This window comes from Haemorhous mexicanus, chromosome 3, assembly GCF_027477595.1.
Source record: "Haemorhous mexicanus isolate bHaeMex1 chromosome 3, bHaeMex1.pri, whole genome shotgun sequence".
NCBI classification, from domain to species: Eukaryota; Metazoa; Chordata; class Aves; order Passeriformes; family Fringillidae; genus Haemorhous; species Haemorhous mexicanus.
Window position 1 is genome coordinate 111300760 of NC_082343.1, and position 14442 is coordinate 111315201.

The window sequence follows — 14442 nt, forward strand, 5'->3', positions numbered from 1 at the left end:
GGATGGCTGATACTGCATAATATAAACAAGGAAGCAAATCCTACTAGATCCCTTCCAAAGATATTTAACTAAATTCCTTACCCTTGAGCCCACCCTGGGCCATCTCTTATCTTTGAAAGCCATCTCCCAGCTGCCTGCAAAGGCTCTGAAGGCTGGTTAATCCCAGCAGATGGACCTTGGTGTCTCTGCCTGGAGGGGAAGGAGCAAGGGTGGGAGGGCAGAGTCTTGGAGTCTCTTTGTTAATGGGTGTCACTCCATTTTGGTTCAAGCCAAAGCCTCAGGGAGAGGCAGAAAACTGGTATGCAGCTTCATTTGGAGTCCAACAAACCTGCTTTGGGTCAAAAATTTCCCCAGCCTGGATAAACTCATAGCTTGCAGGGACCCAGGGAGTATGTATCAAGGACCAACCTCTAAATGGGGATTGCACTATTTAATCCCTGGATCACATGTATTTGCTTCAAGCTTTGATGAAATTCTCCAAGTATTTTCTTTAGAAGAAAAAAAAAAGCTTCCTGGAGTGGACAAGAAATGCCTTTTTTAAAAAGGTCCATGAAAAATTAGAAAGAAAATAACAGCTTACAAAAGGGCAACCCCCTACTACATCTCTTCCCCAGTCATGGTAGTCAGCATGGCCCAGTGGAGGGGGCCTAAGGGCAAGAGGTTTTCTGCTTAAACCTGATCAATCATCAGCTCCTTGGGCAGTCACTGTGTTTCCTCCTGCCTGGTGTGGTTACACCCTGGGGCTGTTTGCTCAGCATCTGGCAGAGAGAGCAGCAGCCTCCCCACCTCCCTGGCGCTTTGGCGTTTTGGTTTATGCATCGAGTGCAGACATGATCACACAGATGTGAGGAGTCTCTGCTTTCAGTGCCTACAGTTGCTGTTGAACTTTATTGACATGAAGCTTCAGAATGATCGGGTGTTAAGCTCCTGCCTGACATATCCATTGCTGTCATGATAATTCACTCAGTCATGAATTCAATGACAGCCTCACATTTATCTTCCTTTTTTTGTTGTTGTTTCTTATTGTTATAATTTTTATTACTATGAAAAAGAACTAATATTAAATTCTCTTCTTCTCTACTTTTTCCCCAGTGAAAAGAATCAAATCACTAGGGATATAACTCAGGATTACATACTAACACACATTTTTTGACATGCTGCATATTGATCAAAGGGCCTGACTTCTGCTCTGTGAAGGCTGTATCTGATTCCCACAGGGAGAAAAGGCAAATTTTCTCCTCTATCCTATTAGAGATGATCAAAACCTTCTGCAGACTCCTTGGGTATCGATGAAGAATGAAGTATAAGATGTTGGTGCAGTGCTGTGGCCATCTTTTGGGAGGATTGAACCACCTAGTAAATTGGAGTTGGAGCACATGTAATGTAAATTTTCTGTCAGATATTTCTTAGCTTGTTACAGTACTAACAAACAAATGGATTTTCTTTCCTTCCTCACCTCATAATTCTTTGTCCTTTAAGTTGTGTGAATTAGATATGAGGGTACCTCTGACAGTACAGAAAATTAAATGGGGAAGGCACAGATACTGGTTTGTACTTTCTGTTTTTCTTTCCTTCCTGTCCCGTTCAGTGTTGTCAGGGTAGTGATTTTCTCTTAAGCAGCACTTAGGCCTATGCATATGTTTGCATTTAATTTCCAGATGGGGAGGCAGGCCTCTAATAACAGTGTGAGCTGCTGCTTTATGGATCTGGCTGGCTGACTGAGTTACCTTCTTTTTGCAGCTGGCCAAGAAACTGCGCCCCACACCCGGCATGCTGACACCAACACACTCATGGCTGAGCCAGGCCTTTGGACTCTCAAGCCAGACTGGTGCAAAAAATTATTTACCTGTCCCAGGCTGTGAAAAGGTTCACCAGCTCTTTACATACATGGGGCTTTTGAATCCAGGATCATACAAACTGCTTTGTTTTCTGGCATGACTGCTCTTCATACATGTTTTTCCTGAAGTCTTGGGCAGATTTTATTCAAGGAAATGTATTTAACCATTAGCATTGACATTTTGGTTATGGCAAAAATATTTTCCATAAGGTAGAATGACTTGTAATGATCTGTCTGTTTCTCTGTCAGTGCTCTTCTGCAGGCTTTCTGAAGGGATTTCTGTGTCTCTGTCTCAGGGGTCTCACCCTGGCTTGGAGAGTTGTGTTTTCCTGAGGGACCTTACTTAGCAAGTTGTAGGTCTCAGTTTACCTTGGTCCAACCCACTTTGAAGTTCAAGACTAAAGTTTGGACTAGAAACCTGGAGTCTAAGTAGAAGGCTGTAGAACTGAGTGCACAGACATATTGATCTGAATAGGAATGCATTTGCAAATAGGTGTGTTATTAAACACACTCTAATGCTGACCAGATGTAGCTGTCTATGGTATAATCAGCTACATATGGACTAGATACCTTGGCCTCCCTTTGTAGTCAGTATATGAAAAGAAAAAGGCATTTCTAGGTTGCAGTTTATCTCATTTTCAAGTAGGTATCTCAGGTACCCCTTACAAGTGCTTGTTTTCTCTCTCCTTTTTAAAGGAACCCGTGGTGACTGGACCAGATGTGAATATCTGCATTGTTGACATCTGAAGTTATGCCAGATAGTTCTTATCTTGAATATGTTTTCTAGAAAATTATCTATTTTCAATAATTATTTCTCCTTACTTTCCTGTCTTCAAACCTCATGATGTCTAAACTATCTTCAAGCACATTGTTGGTTACAATTTTATTAAATTGCTTCAAATAATTTCTTTTTTTTTAAACATATTAGTCTTTGACAGTTTCACATCTTATTACCAGAAAAGTAGAAAATTAGTGCGTAGTTAGATAATATCTGCTTTGTATAAATAACATCTCTTCTGAAGAGTTCTTAGTCTTCAGTGGGTTTGAACCCTGTTTTGCAGGATGGGATTCAGGTTTTGATTCTGATTCTGAATGTAACTGTCTAGAGGTTTCTCAGCTCTTGCTGTAGCCAAGGAAATTTGTTTTTGTACAGACTAGATACAGAGAGCTCAGTAGCCCATATATACACATAAAGCAATATTTTAGACAATTTGGTTTATTTATAGATCCTGCCTAATATTTGCACAATCTGTCTTTGATGTTTCAGCCTAGGGCTGTTCAAAAGCACTCAACAGTCAAATTTAACTGGATCATGGGTATTTGACCAGCTGGATTATTCTTGGATCAGTGCTGACAATAATGGGTTCTCACACATGGAATGCCCATGTGGACAGTTATATTGACTTCCCAGCTTCTTGTCACTGTGCAAAGATGAAACCTTGGGAAGAGTTTATCTTTGTCTGAAGGATGCAGTGGTCTTAATATAGTTTCTTTTGCCCTGGCAGCTGCTCCTGTGGAGGACACAAGAATGCAGGAGAGAGGCATGTTGCTATTTATTTCTTGTTTTTACCCATCTTTGAAAACAGTGAATCCCAAAAATGGACATGGCAATGATGTCCTTCTTACAGCACAGAAAAGCAAAGATTCTCTTTTCTGTTTTGGGACATTAAAAGAAACCATGTCCTTCTGAAATGCATTTCCTTTTCCCAGTTCATGAAAAAAGAAAACCTTTCCCAATCTTTTGTCTCAGTGGAAGCTTACCCAACTCTGAGGCAGGAGTTTGCTGTTAGGGCTAGAGTTTTTAATGTTGAAAACATGAGAATTCTCAACCAGAAATGCCTTGAACCAGTGCAAGAATAACAGCTTGTCCTATAGTCAAAGCTCCTGATGGTGTTTATGCACTGTATGAGGCAGAATGCTCCTGCAGATCCAGTTTCACCAGCTTTGTGTGGTGTTTGTCCTCATGGAAGCAGCTGGGGTGACACCAGCAGGTCCATGAGCACCTCCAAACCCTCCTGCTTCCTGACTGCCCAGCCATCCTGTGTGCCCAGCTCTGCCTGGTTGGAAGGACATGCTGCAGCCAAGCCTGCAAGGAGCTGCTTGCTTGGACAACCTGTGTGACCTGAAGAACAGACCAGGCCCCTGCAGTGAACACCTCCAGAAACACAGGGAAACTCTCCATTCTAAGCAGAGCATTTAGTGCATGCGGCTTCCACCTAGGTCCAGTGGTTTGTGAGGCTATACCAGGAACTACCCAGCCCTGATCTTGGCAAAAGCCAACACAACCTAATTAGAGCCTTCTCCAGCTGGCTGCAAAGCCATCAGCACCATCAGCCAGTCTTGCAGCATGCCATGCTTGGCCACTCCACTGTCCCTGCCCCATGGAGGTGTCCTGGGAGTTACTGGTGCTGGTTTAATGCCCACTGGTGGGAAATCCCTGTGCTAGGATTAGTACCCCAGCTTGCAGCTCCCAGCACTTGGTGTCTCCCAAGCAGCAGAGGGGGCAGGGAATGAGTCTGAGTACATCAAGGAGGGAGCTGTGACCTGCCAGGCATCCCTTATACTGGGCAGCCAGATTGGAGATTTAACTCTGTTTTGGAGAGAGTCCCCATGAGCTACAATTGTACAATTAAAATGCTCCCTGGTCCTAAGAGCAAGTGGCAAGGCATGGCTCACATCTGAAGAGAGGAAATCTCTATACCTGAACTGCAGTGAAAAGTCCCTGGCTGTGCTGTCCCCTGAGCCATGCCAGGGCAGAGAGCAGACCAAAATACCTCTGGAAGATTTAAAGTTACAATCTGTGTACAATTCCAAGCCCGTGCTTGAGCCCTTTAGTTTATTAATATATATATATCCTGGATTTGAAATTCAGATCAAGGAGTATTATTGATCTTTATTCTTCCTTTCTCTCTTTGTTTATTCTTCAGTCTTTCTTTGATAACAGGCTATGGCATTCATGAGCCTGGCATGCTAAAAAACATCCCTGCTACTGATCAACACAGCCTTACTGTCAGAAAGGGCTATGAGGCTGCAAAAAAAAAAAAAAAAAAAAAAAAAAAAAAAAAAAAAAAAAAAAAAAAGTGGGGGAAATATTGATACTGCCCTGTGAGCTGGAGAGTGAGTCTGGCATTGGCCAGGGAATGGCCAGTGAACCCTGAACTTGGCTCCCATCACAGTGAGAGAGTAAGAGAGGAACAGAGGTGAGGGCTATGCCCTGTCACTGCAGGGGATGCTGCCCCATTTTTTGTTCTTAGGCTGTTCTCAAAATATTTCATCCAGTTCTTTCTCTCATTTTTGTTGCCATAAGGTTGGCAAAGCAAAACCAGTTAATACCAGCTGTTCCTTCTGTCCACAGGACACGGCCACTTGGCTGCTCAAGTTTCCTCTTCTCCTTTTGCTGTTCTCCTTCTCTGAGAAAGGAGCAGCTGTTCCATTCACCTCTGTCTGGGACATTTGGAGCAGGAGAATGCCTCTTCTCTCACACTAATGACCTTGTCCATGATTTCTCAGCCTACTTGGAACGAAAAGAGATTGGACAACATCCATCATTATTTAGATTGGCAGTGGAAACCAAACTGGGCTAATTTGATAACTTTGAAAAATACAGACTCCTCAAACCAGTGTTTCTTTTGGACATGTACATTCTAGTAGCATTTAATTTATTTCTTTTAATTACCCTTCCTAATCTTTATTAAATATTACCAGTTCAGTCTGAACTCTGGTTTTCTTTGAAGGTTCTTGGGATCAGATCCTACTGCCAAGAGAAGCTGGAACATTTCTAGTCATTAACCAAGAACGACTCTGAAAAGGACTTTGGGATCAGAAATATGGATATATTGAAGTAACCTTTCTAGTCAAAGTTTGAATCCCTTCTTAGATAACAGCTATTGCAGGGAGAAAGTCCAAACTCCCTAAACACAGTGGGCAGAAAAAGTCAGTAAGCGATGATGTCTTGTCCAAGTGGCTCCTAGGACCTGCTGCAAAATACTTTCAGTGGAGTCGACAGGTTTTGAGTCAGGTCTTGGGTGACTCTGTTCTGCAATGAACACAGCAGTAATTGTAGACCATGGTGCTCATTTTGGTCACCATGATATTATTATAACAGATTCCCAGTCCACAAACACACCCTTTCCTTTGCTAGCCCAGCAGATCCTGTGAACCTAACATACTGTTGAAAGAGAGTTCCAGATAATGTGGTTTCCCTGAGCTCTTCAAACATGTTATAAAACCAGAGGAGCTGCAGTAATCATCATTATTAGTAAGCAGACTTGGAGCCTGAGTCTGAATCTGCTGTGAGTATAAACAACCTGTGTTCGTGTGCATCCTCCCTGCCTTTGGTGATGAGTGTTTCACTGTGAGATTAGAGGATGAAGGCTCTGAGATAAAGATTTCAGCTGTGTGCCTCTTAGCACTGTAAAGCCCATAGAATATCAGAAAATTTATTGCTGTGACTTAGTTGCAAACTCCCTGGAGTGGACAGGGGTTGTGGACCTCATGATAAATAGCACACTCTAATATTTAGCAAATGATAATGCAGACCACAGAAAAATGGGAATAGAGGAAAATATACTCCCAAGGGCTGACAACTAATGCAAAGAGCCAAGAAATAGTTTATAGTGGGAGGGAATTTCCCCAGCTTCCCTCCTCCATGCATAAGTCACTGCATTATGGATGCATTGCACAGGGCCTAACATTGATCCCTCCAGCACCAAAGTTACACCTGGCAGGGGTTCAGAACATACAAACTCACAAAGCCCTTCAGGCAGAGCAGACCTGATGTTTTCCAGCCCCAGCTGGAAGGTGGTAGAGCCTATATTTGAAGCAGATGAAAGGGCTTGTGACTGAAGCCCTATAAACTGGTTGTTTATAGGGCTTCTCTGATGTGTCTGTGCCATCTGCCTCATGCAGAGAGCAGGCATCTTACCAGACCACTTCTCTGTCAACCCTTCCCAATTCGCCTCTTTCCAGAGAGCGAAAAAGTCCTCCACCTTCTTTCACCCAACCAACAAGGACATATTTGTGCTAGAAATCTCCCTCTGCCTGGGAAATGCCCTCCTGGAAGAGTGACATTCCCTGACCATAAACAGAGCTGTGTCATTGCAGGGGATGAGGCACATACAGCATGATGTCAGAGGGTGGTGGGTGAGCCCTTCTGGGATCAGGATCCCTTGGTGAGGTATTGGACATGCATTTGTACAGACAGCACTCTTCTGGTGAGTGCTCTGCCAAATTATGTCAGCCCTTGAGGCAGGAGGGTTTGTACAGCTGGTAAGGGGCTGGGGTGAGCTGGGGGTTGGGGTGACCTACAGCCCCTTTTCCTTTTTATGGCCTTTAAAAGAGGCAGCTGGAAGGTGAATGATGCCAACCAGCTGTGCCTGCCACTTCCAGTCTGGGATGAGGAAGGGGATGAGCACAGTGAATTCCTGGTGAATGTGTAGAAAGGAAGGAGAGGGAGGAATGAGGGGCAAGTCACAGTCTTGAGACGTGACATGTCTGCAGTGGATGAGGCAGCTTCCCCTTGATGCCCGCAGGAAATCCGGGTCATTAGAGGGTGATGGATGCCTCAGCAGAGCTGTCTGTCCTGTGGTGATGGAAAATGACCATCTCATGCAGCACCACTCTGCTTAGCCCACAACTGAAATGAGCAAACTCAGAGGCAGAGGGTGGCAATGCCCAAGGGCTTTAGATGTTACTTTAGGATAGAAGGTGAAAAATGATGTGGGTAAATAACTGATTGTGAGGAGCAAGGCTCTGATTGCAACTGAATTTGATTTTTCCTTCATTTGTGGGAAATACAGACTGTCGGAAATCAGACATTCAGTCATGACACTTGTGAGAGACAAGGATTAGAACTGCAGACTTGGGCTCATAAGGTGAGAATTAAAGTTTCCTGTATGATTATATGGAAACTGCAGTAAAACACACATAAAACCAAATTGCGAGTCATGTGCTTCAGATGCTGGAAAGGGAGGAATGATGGATAGCCTGTGGCAAAATCCAATGTATGTACGTGTGACTGCAAAAGATCAGAAGAAGGCATAAGCATCTGATTTAGAATACTTGTAGTGCAGAGGCAGATTCATAGCATATGTTGAGAGCTTATAGGGAACAGGCCATGCAATATGTGATACCACACGCAGAGAGCCAGCACTCTGGAAACTTCCTTCTCCTGGGAAAAAGATCATGGAGCAACATTTATTTTTAAGAGGAACCCTCATGTTTTATATATTTGCACTTTCTGTCATGATATTTGATAGCAATGCATTTCATCACTTGGAGACATGCTGCTTGGGAAGGCAGGCCTGGAGAGTACCTGTGCTCTGCTCAAGCCCCTTTTCTGTGGCAGCATGCCATACTAGTCCCTTTATCTGGCCATTGTGTGTTCTGAGACCAAATTGTGTGTAGCTGGGTTGAGCTAATGAAGTATATCCTGGGAGAGACGCACTGGAGGAGTTCACCATGGATTGATAGACCCAAGGAGTAGATCAGTGAGATGCTCACAAATAGCAAGTCCAACCCTTCCTCCTGAGTTCAAAAAGAACTTAACATGAAACCTGTATGCTTTCAAACCCCTGTGTTCTCAAGTCAAAGCAGCAATGCCCTAATTAAACCCACTTCTAACCCTGACTCCTTACACATAACACAGAGGAGCTGGCTGTCCTGCCCGTGCCCCCCCCTGCCCTCCCTGACAGGCCTTTTTATGAGCAGACTGGAGCACTGTGCATTCACTTCTGGCTGTGGGCAAGCAGGATCCTCTGACAGGGTCCTGCCACTTGTTGGAGTAGAGGTGACTGGTGGAGGCACATCTCTACCAGCCAGAAGTCCCTCATCTGTGATGACACAGACCCTTCTATCAACATCTCCTTCACACTGGATGAAATATCATTTGGTTGAGGCCAGGGGGAGCAACCTTCCTCCTTCAGATCCATTTTCCAGTGAGTTGGGGCTGCTTTCAGGTATTGAACAGGCAGCCAAGGCCTCTTACTGCTCTTTGCTGACACCATCACTCAGCATCCTCCTGCAGCATAGCTGGGGGGAATGGAGGCCCTCTGGCTGCTTTCCAGCCACCAACAGCTGCACGTTCCCCTCCAGAGAGGTGACTCTGGTCCCAGGGAGATGGGCCGATGCAATGGCATTTGGAAAGACCCACAGCAAAGAAGCAGAACTGGGAGGAAGGGATCATTACTGGGGTAAGAATGGTGGAAAAGACTCCATGAAGGAAACTGCCAATGAGACACATGGTTGGCAATGGGAGAGAAGTGGGAGTGATGGAAAAGGAATGAAAGAGAAAACTCTGAGAGGAGCAGTTCAATCACTCTGTAGATAATATAGGATACTTGAGCCAGGATTTCAATTTTTCATTTTTCTTTTTTCTTTTTTTTTTATACTCCAGCTCTGATCTGAGTTACTGCAGAAGAATTGTTTTATTGTTTTGTGCCTGACTTTCCCCATTTATGAACCAGATAATGGCCATTAGCAATCCTGTAGCAGGTGAGGGCATCTTCAGATCCAAGCCTGGAAGTGTTGACACTTGAGCATTATTGATAGACATGTGGAGACAGGCTGTCTCTGTGAATAATTCTGCTAAAATCTTCTTGAGTCTCTTTAAATTTGGCAGCTCCAAGAGCACATGCACCAAACTTGAAGCACCTTCACAAGGTCTGACACTGTTTCTTGTGCCCTTAACTGTTCTTCCAGCTCATGATGGGTTTTGCAGTGCTGGTGTCATGAGGGGAGGGAGTAGCAGAGCTCCAAGCACATCCTTAAGGACCAACCACCCATAAGATTTGTCTGCAGTTCCAAAAGTGCAAGTGAGGTCTCTGTCTGAACCAGTCCTGGAAGCCTGGACAGGCCTGGGTGACCTCAGCAGGTCAATTACCCCCTCATTTCTTAATCTCTGCATTTAAAAAAAAATATGAGGATACTTTGCAGAAGAGTGATGAAGGTAAGTAAGGTATAAAGTAGGATGTGATGAGATATATTCAGAATCCATGGAAGTGCTCAGATAAAAGTTCTCCATGAAGGTGGATTCTGTTATCTGCCATTTATCTGCCATTCACCTCACTGCACTCCACCCTTGGTCACTAATCATTAACATCACTCAGAGACTTGAAGTGATTTCAACAAATTGTCTAAGATGTGCTGCTCTCATTTCAATAGGTCTTAGGCAAGACAACAGGAGAAAGTAATGCAATGTCACAATGCTGATAGCAAGCGAGTCACAGATGCTGATACCAAGAGACTTATTCAGTCCATTTTGATCTTTTTTGTCTTCCTTTTCTCATCTCATCAAACAATCATTGCTATACTCCACAACTGTGTCTCCCTGAGATCCTTCCTTAGGACCCATAGCCCAGGCCTGAAACTCCCTAAAGAACTGGCCATTTTGAAGGTCTTCACTGTGTCTTCAGCTTTGTTCACATCTCCTTTCAGAACCTGAGTAAGTGATGAGGTGGAAGTATTAGACACTTCAGATGGAAGCATTGTAGACACAGTCCTGACTTTGATGTAGGCTGCTGCTTGTGCTTCACTGGCCTGTGTGTGCAGCAGAATGTTAGAATTGATGGGACATAGTAGAGAGCCAGGGATGTTCAATAGGCTGGTGTTCAGTTACTTGAAAGTTTCACATCTTCTGAACCAAGGCAGTATTTGGCCTTTATTTTATCCCCACTTTGCTGTCCCAGAACTGCCCTGGCCAGTTCCTTATGCCAGTCTGAGTCACACGGCAGCTGGAACAAGCTTCTCTCTGCATTAGGTTTTGGAAATGTTTGTGCTTTGAAAGGGTAGGGCCCATGTAGAGGACACTTCATTTTCTCCAATTTACATCATTTTGCTGCTCAGATGTTTGGTTGTTTTTTGGGGTGTGTATGTCTTCAAACTTCCAGAACTCTGTTGAAACAGCTATTTCATGACTGGTGATGGAAATTTGTACTTATGTTTAGTGGAATGACACAAAGAAATAAAGAGTTCAGATATGATGCTGATCCAGAATCCTGTTCTTGTACCGGGGTGACTCCGTATCCACGGTGGAAAAGGAGCTCTGATCTGTGCAAAGGGTGTCTGTAGGCATTACAGACAGAAACTTTTTCCCATGCCAACATACCTTCCTGCACTTCTTGTGGGTTAGCTGACTTTCACCAAGTTGGGGAACATCCACAGAGCGCCGTGAGTGGAAGTGACATATTTACCTCGCCTTGTCTCCTTTCATCCCGTTTTAGACCTCAAACTGTCTAACAGCATTAGGAGGCCCCACAGAATGAGAACTTGAAGTCAGTACTGCTGGATTTACCGAATCTCTGTGCTATCTCCTGACACTAACAGTAACTGAATACATCAGGAAAGGGGCGAATTTTTAGGGATATGGGAAACAGGAAAATCTTAAAAATGAAACTTGGGAAACTAAATCTGCCTGCTGTGTTTGTCATGCAATTAGTCAAGGAGCTGGCTCACAGAGTTGTCTCTGAAAACTAGAAGAATCAAATGAGAACCAGAGGACAGAGGAAAATATGTTGTATTGATCTTTACAAATGAGCAGCAGTCATTAAAAGAGTTAGTAACTATCCGATAAATTTGGCTTCCATGTCTAGTGAAGGAGCCTAAATAAGGAAGGAAGAAGAATTTGCTGTGCCATGCATTCACATGGAGCCATATGTATATTAGTGAACCCTCAAGAGAATTGCCAAAATGGAATGTAAATGATGGAAAAGGAAAGGGTGAATTTTGTTGTCATGGAATACTGGAGAAAAGACTAAACAAAGTAAATCTGTAAGCAGTTAAAGCAAACCTCATCCCTGGTGAAGAAGAGTTTATTGAATTTTCTGTGTGACTCAGAGCACACTTTAGTTATTAGTTTGATTCCTTTAATGGCATGTAGAAAGTATGCTGCCCGTCTATACATGTTGACTTCACCATTGAAGAGGAACATGGATGACACACACATAGATTTGGTAAAGAAATCCAGAGAAAACTTAATCACTTAGCTTGATCCAACTGAAGGCCAAGTAGATGAAAATAATATGGTCATTTAATCTGTGTAAATAAGATGTCTATTCATGTACTGAGGCAATTAATGTATTGTTTCATGAAGACTGTACTGAAAATTTAATTTAAATTGACTGGAGATGAGGATTATAAAGCAGACTGAAAACAGGCTGGAGGCACCAAAAACACATAGTGATGAATAAATGCCAAGACTTGGTGGAAGATACCTCAGGGGAACAGAAGGGAACAATGTTAGACTGTTTTTGTTTAAGATCCCTATTAATGGTTTGTAAGGAGGGTTGGCTGTGGTAGCTCATTGTGGGATGGTGCTCATCTTGGGAGAGATCATGCTTTTTAAAGCACTCATACTAAAAACTTTTGATGTGGCAAACTTTGGATGAATCAAAATCACAGCAAATGGTGCCAAAAAGTTCGGTCTGGGGACCTTACCCAAAGTCCCAGTGAATGTACCTGTCTGTAGGTGCTTTCTGCAGAAATCTCAGTCCATGTGGTTCACCATTTAGAGCAAACGAATTCTCTTTGTTTGCATTAGGGTTCAGCCTTTCCCATTTATTTATTTAGTGTTTGTCTGACTTTGCCTACATTGGATTCTCCAAACCAGAGCCTCCTGGCTGACCCCATGGACATGCTGTTTCACTGTCCTGGTGTTTGAACATGTACTGTGATTCCAGCAAGAATCTTGATACTAATAAATATTTCAGGCCACTATTACCTCTGATTGTGGGTGTTCACCTACCCTGCTGAGGGGACAAAGGGCATGGTGCTGGCTGAGAAAAGGGATGGACAATGCAGCTGACCTTGCTGTGCACATGTGGGCAAAGGACCTGGACAGGTAACCCTGTTCCATATTTGGAAAGAAGCGCAGGGAAGGAGTTTAAGGGAATGCAGAGCATTTTTCCCATCATTTTGCAATTCATTAGCTGACACTGTCCAGCACTAGCTGTAAAGTTCTGTTTTTATTCACTCACATTCACACACTTTTATTCATAAGACATTGCTGAGGTACCCCAGAAGTGCTACATCCCTGTGAGTGTCTTGTTCAAGGCTCAGGAAGAAATGCAGTGAGGTTGTCTGTGCTGGACCAGTTCTGCAAGGCTGGCTCATAGTCATGTTGTGAACTCCCTGGGGCAGGGAATGTCCTAATGGGTTTCATTTACAGAGCAGTGCCATTCAGGAAGGGGGTATAGCTCAGTGGTAGAGCATTTGACTGCAGATCAAGAGGTCCCTGGTTCAACTCCAGGTGCCCCCTCAGGTGCTTCTTTTTAGGTCAGATATTAGAGAAACCATTCTTTATTGTGAGGGTATTGAGGAACTAGAACAGGTTCTCCAGAGAAGCTGTGGATGCCCCATCTCTGGAAGTGTTCAAGGCCAGGCTGGATGGGGCTTGAAGCAACCTAGTCTAGTGAAAGGTATCCCTGTCCATGGCAGGGGATTGGAATGAGAGGATCATTAGAGTCCCTTCCAACCCAAACAATTATGATTTTATGATTTTTTGTGGTTTTAAGGAAATACACACAGTGTTTAGATACTGAGTGGGATCAAGATTATGAAGGAAATTAAAGCATGAGCAACCAAAGGGACAAGCCACAGCCAAAAAGCAAGTAAAGATGGAGAGAAGGAGTGAGTGTTAACCACAGGAGTGCAGTTATTTCAACCCCTGCAAGAATCTCCATTTTCTCTGCATAGTCTTCTGGTTTGGGTACAGATACCGCAATCTTAGTGTCAAAAATGCCAAATTTCCCTCTTCTTCTCCAGTGCTTGGCTGAAGGAAACATTCCTCACATATTCCTGTGCTTAAGTGAACATTGGTTTGGGTCTTGAGTGGGAGGGATGACTAAGGACTAAGAATTAATTGCTTGATTCATTCTCTGATTATTCTTTACAAGTATTAGAAAAGGTGTTATTATCTGCTGAAAGATCATTATTTTAATTGTGCTTTGATGAGAAGAGAAAACAAGGGAATCAGTTACTCCATTAGTAGTGTATTAAAGACAAATGCAGAATCCCATGAAACTTTTCCCATAGATGACATTTATTAGGTTGTAAAATAACCTCCCACAGAAAAATTTGAAGCCATGTCACTTAACTGATAAATTACTGAGGCCAAGAAGCCATACGACCTCCCTAAATTAATTGCTGTTTGAACTGGTGTGAAAATTAAAAGAAGTTGGTTTGAAGATTCCCAGTGACTGTAAGTATCCCACAACCCTTGCAAAATTGTCAAAGAAACCAGGTTTATATCTGTTCTGAATGTCTAGATTTAACTTCTACCTGTTGGCTACTATAAGATCTTTTAAGGTTGAAGAAACTTAGTTAGCTAATTCCAGTTCTCTCTTTCAATACTTATGGTCTGTAATTAAGAAACCTCTCAGCCTTTTCTTTGTAAAATTAAAGAGGTAAATCTACTCATGTCTTTCTCCATAATGAGGTGTCCCAATTCTTTATTCATTCTTGTGTCTTTTCCCTCAACTATTTTTCATTACTCAGTACCTACAGCCTTTAGAATAGGCTCTGAATACCAGCAGCAGTCACACCAATGCCAGGTTGTGTTGTTATATAATTTCTTCTTCTACTTGGTATTACATTTCTAGTACATGTATTAT

At 43.1% G+C, this 14442-nt stretch overlaps 1 protein-coding gene and 1 non-coding gene across 3 annotated transcripts in view; both read left to right on the top strand.

Annotated features, from left to right (window-relative positions):
- The window catches only part of EVA1A (eva-1 homolog A, regulator of programmed cell death), a 202327-nt gene that overhangs the window by 109524 nt on the left and 78361 nt on the right, over window positions 1–14442 (top strand). The window lies entirely within an intron of this gene.
- TRNAC-GCA (transfer RNA cysteine (anticodon GCA)) lies at window positions 13017–13088 on the top strand. Its single transcript has one exon. It is a non-coding gene; the product is annotated as a tRNA-Cys (tRNA).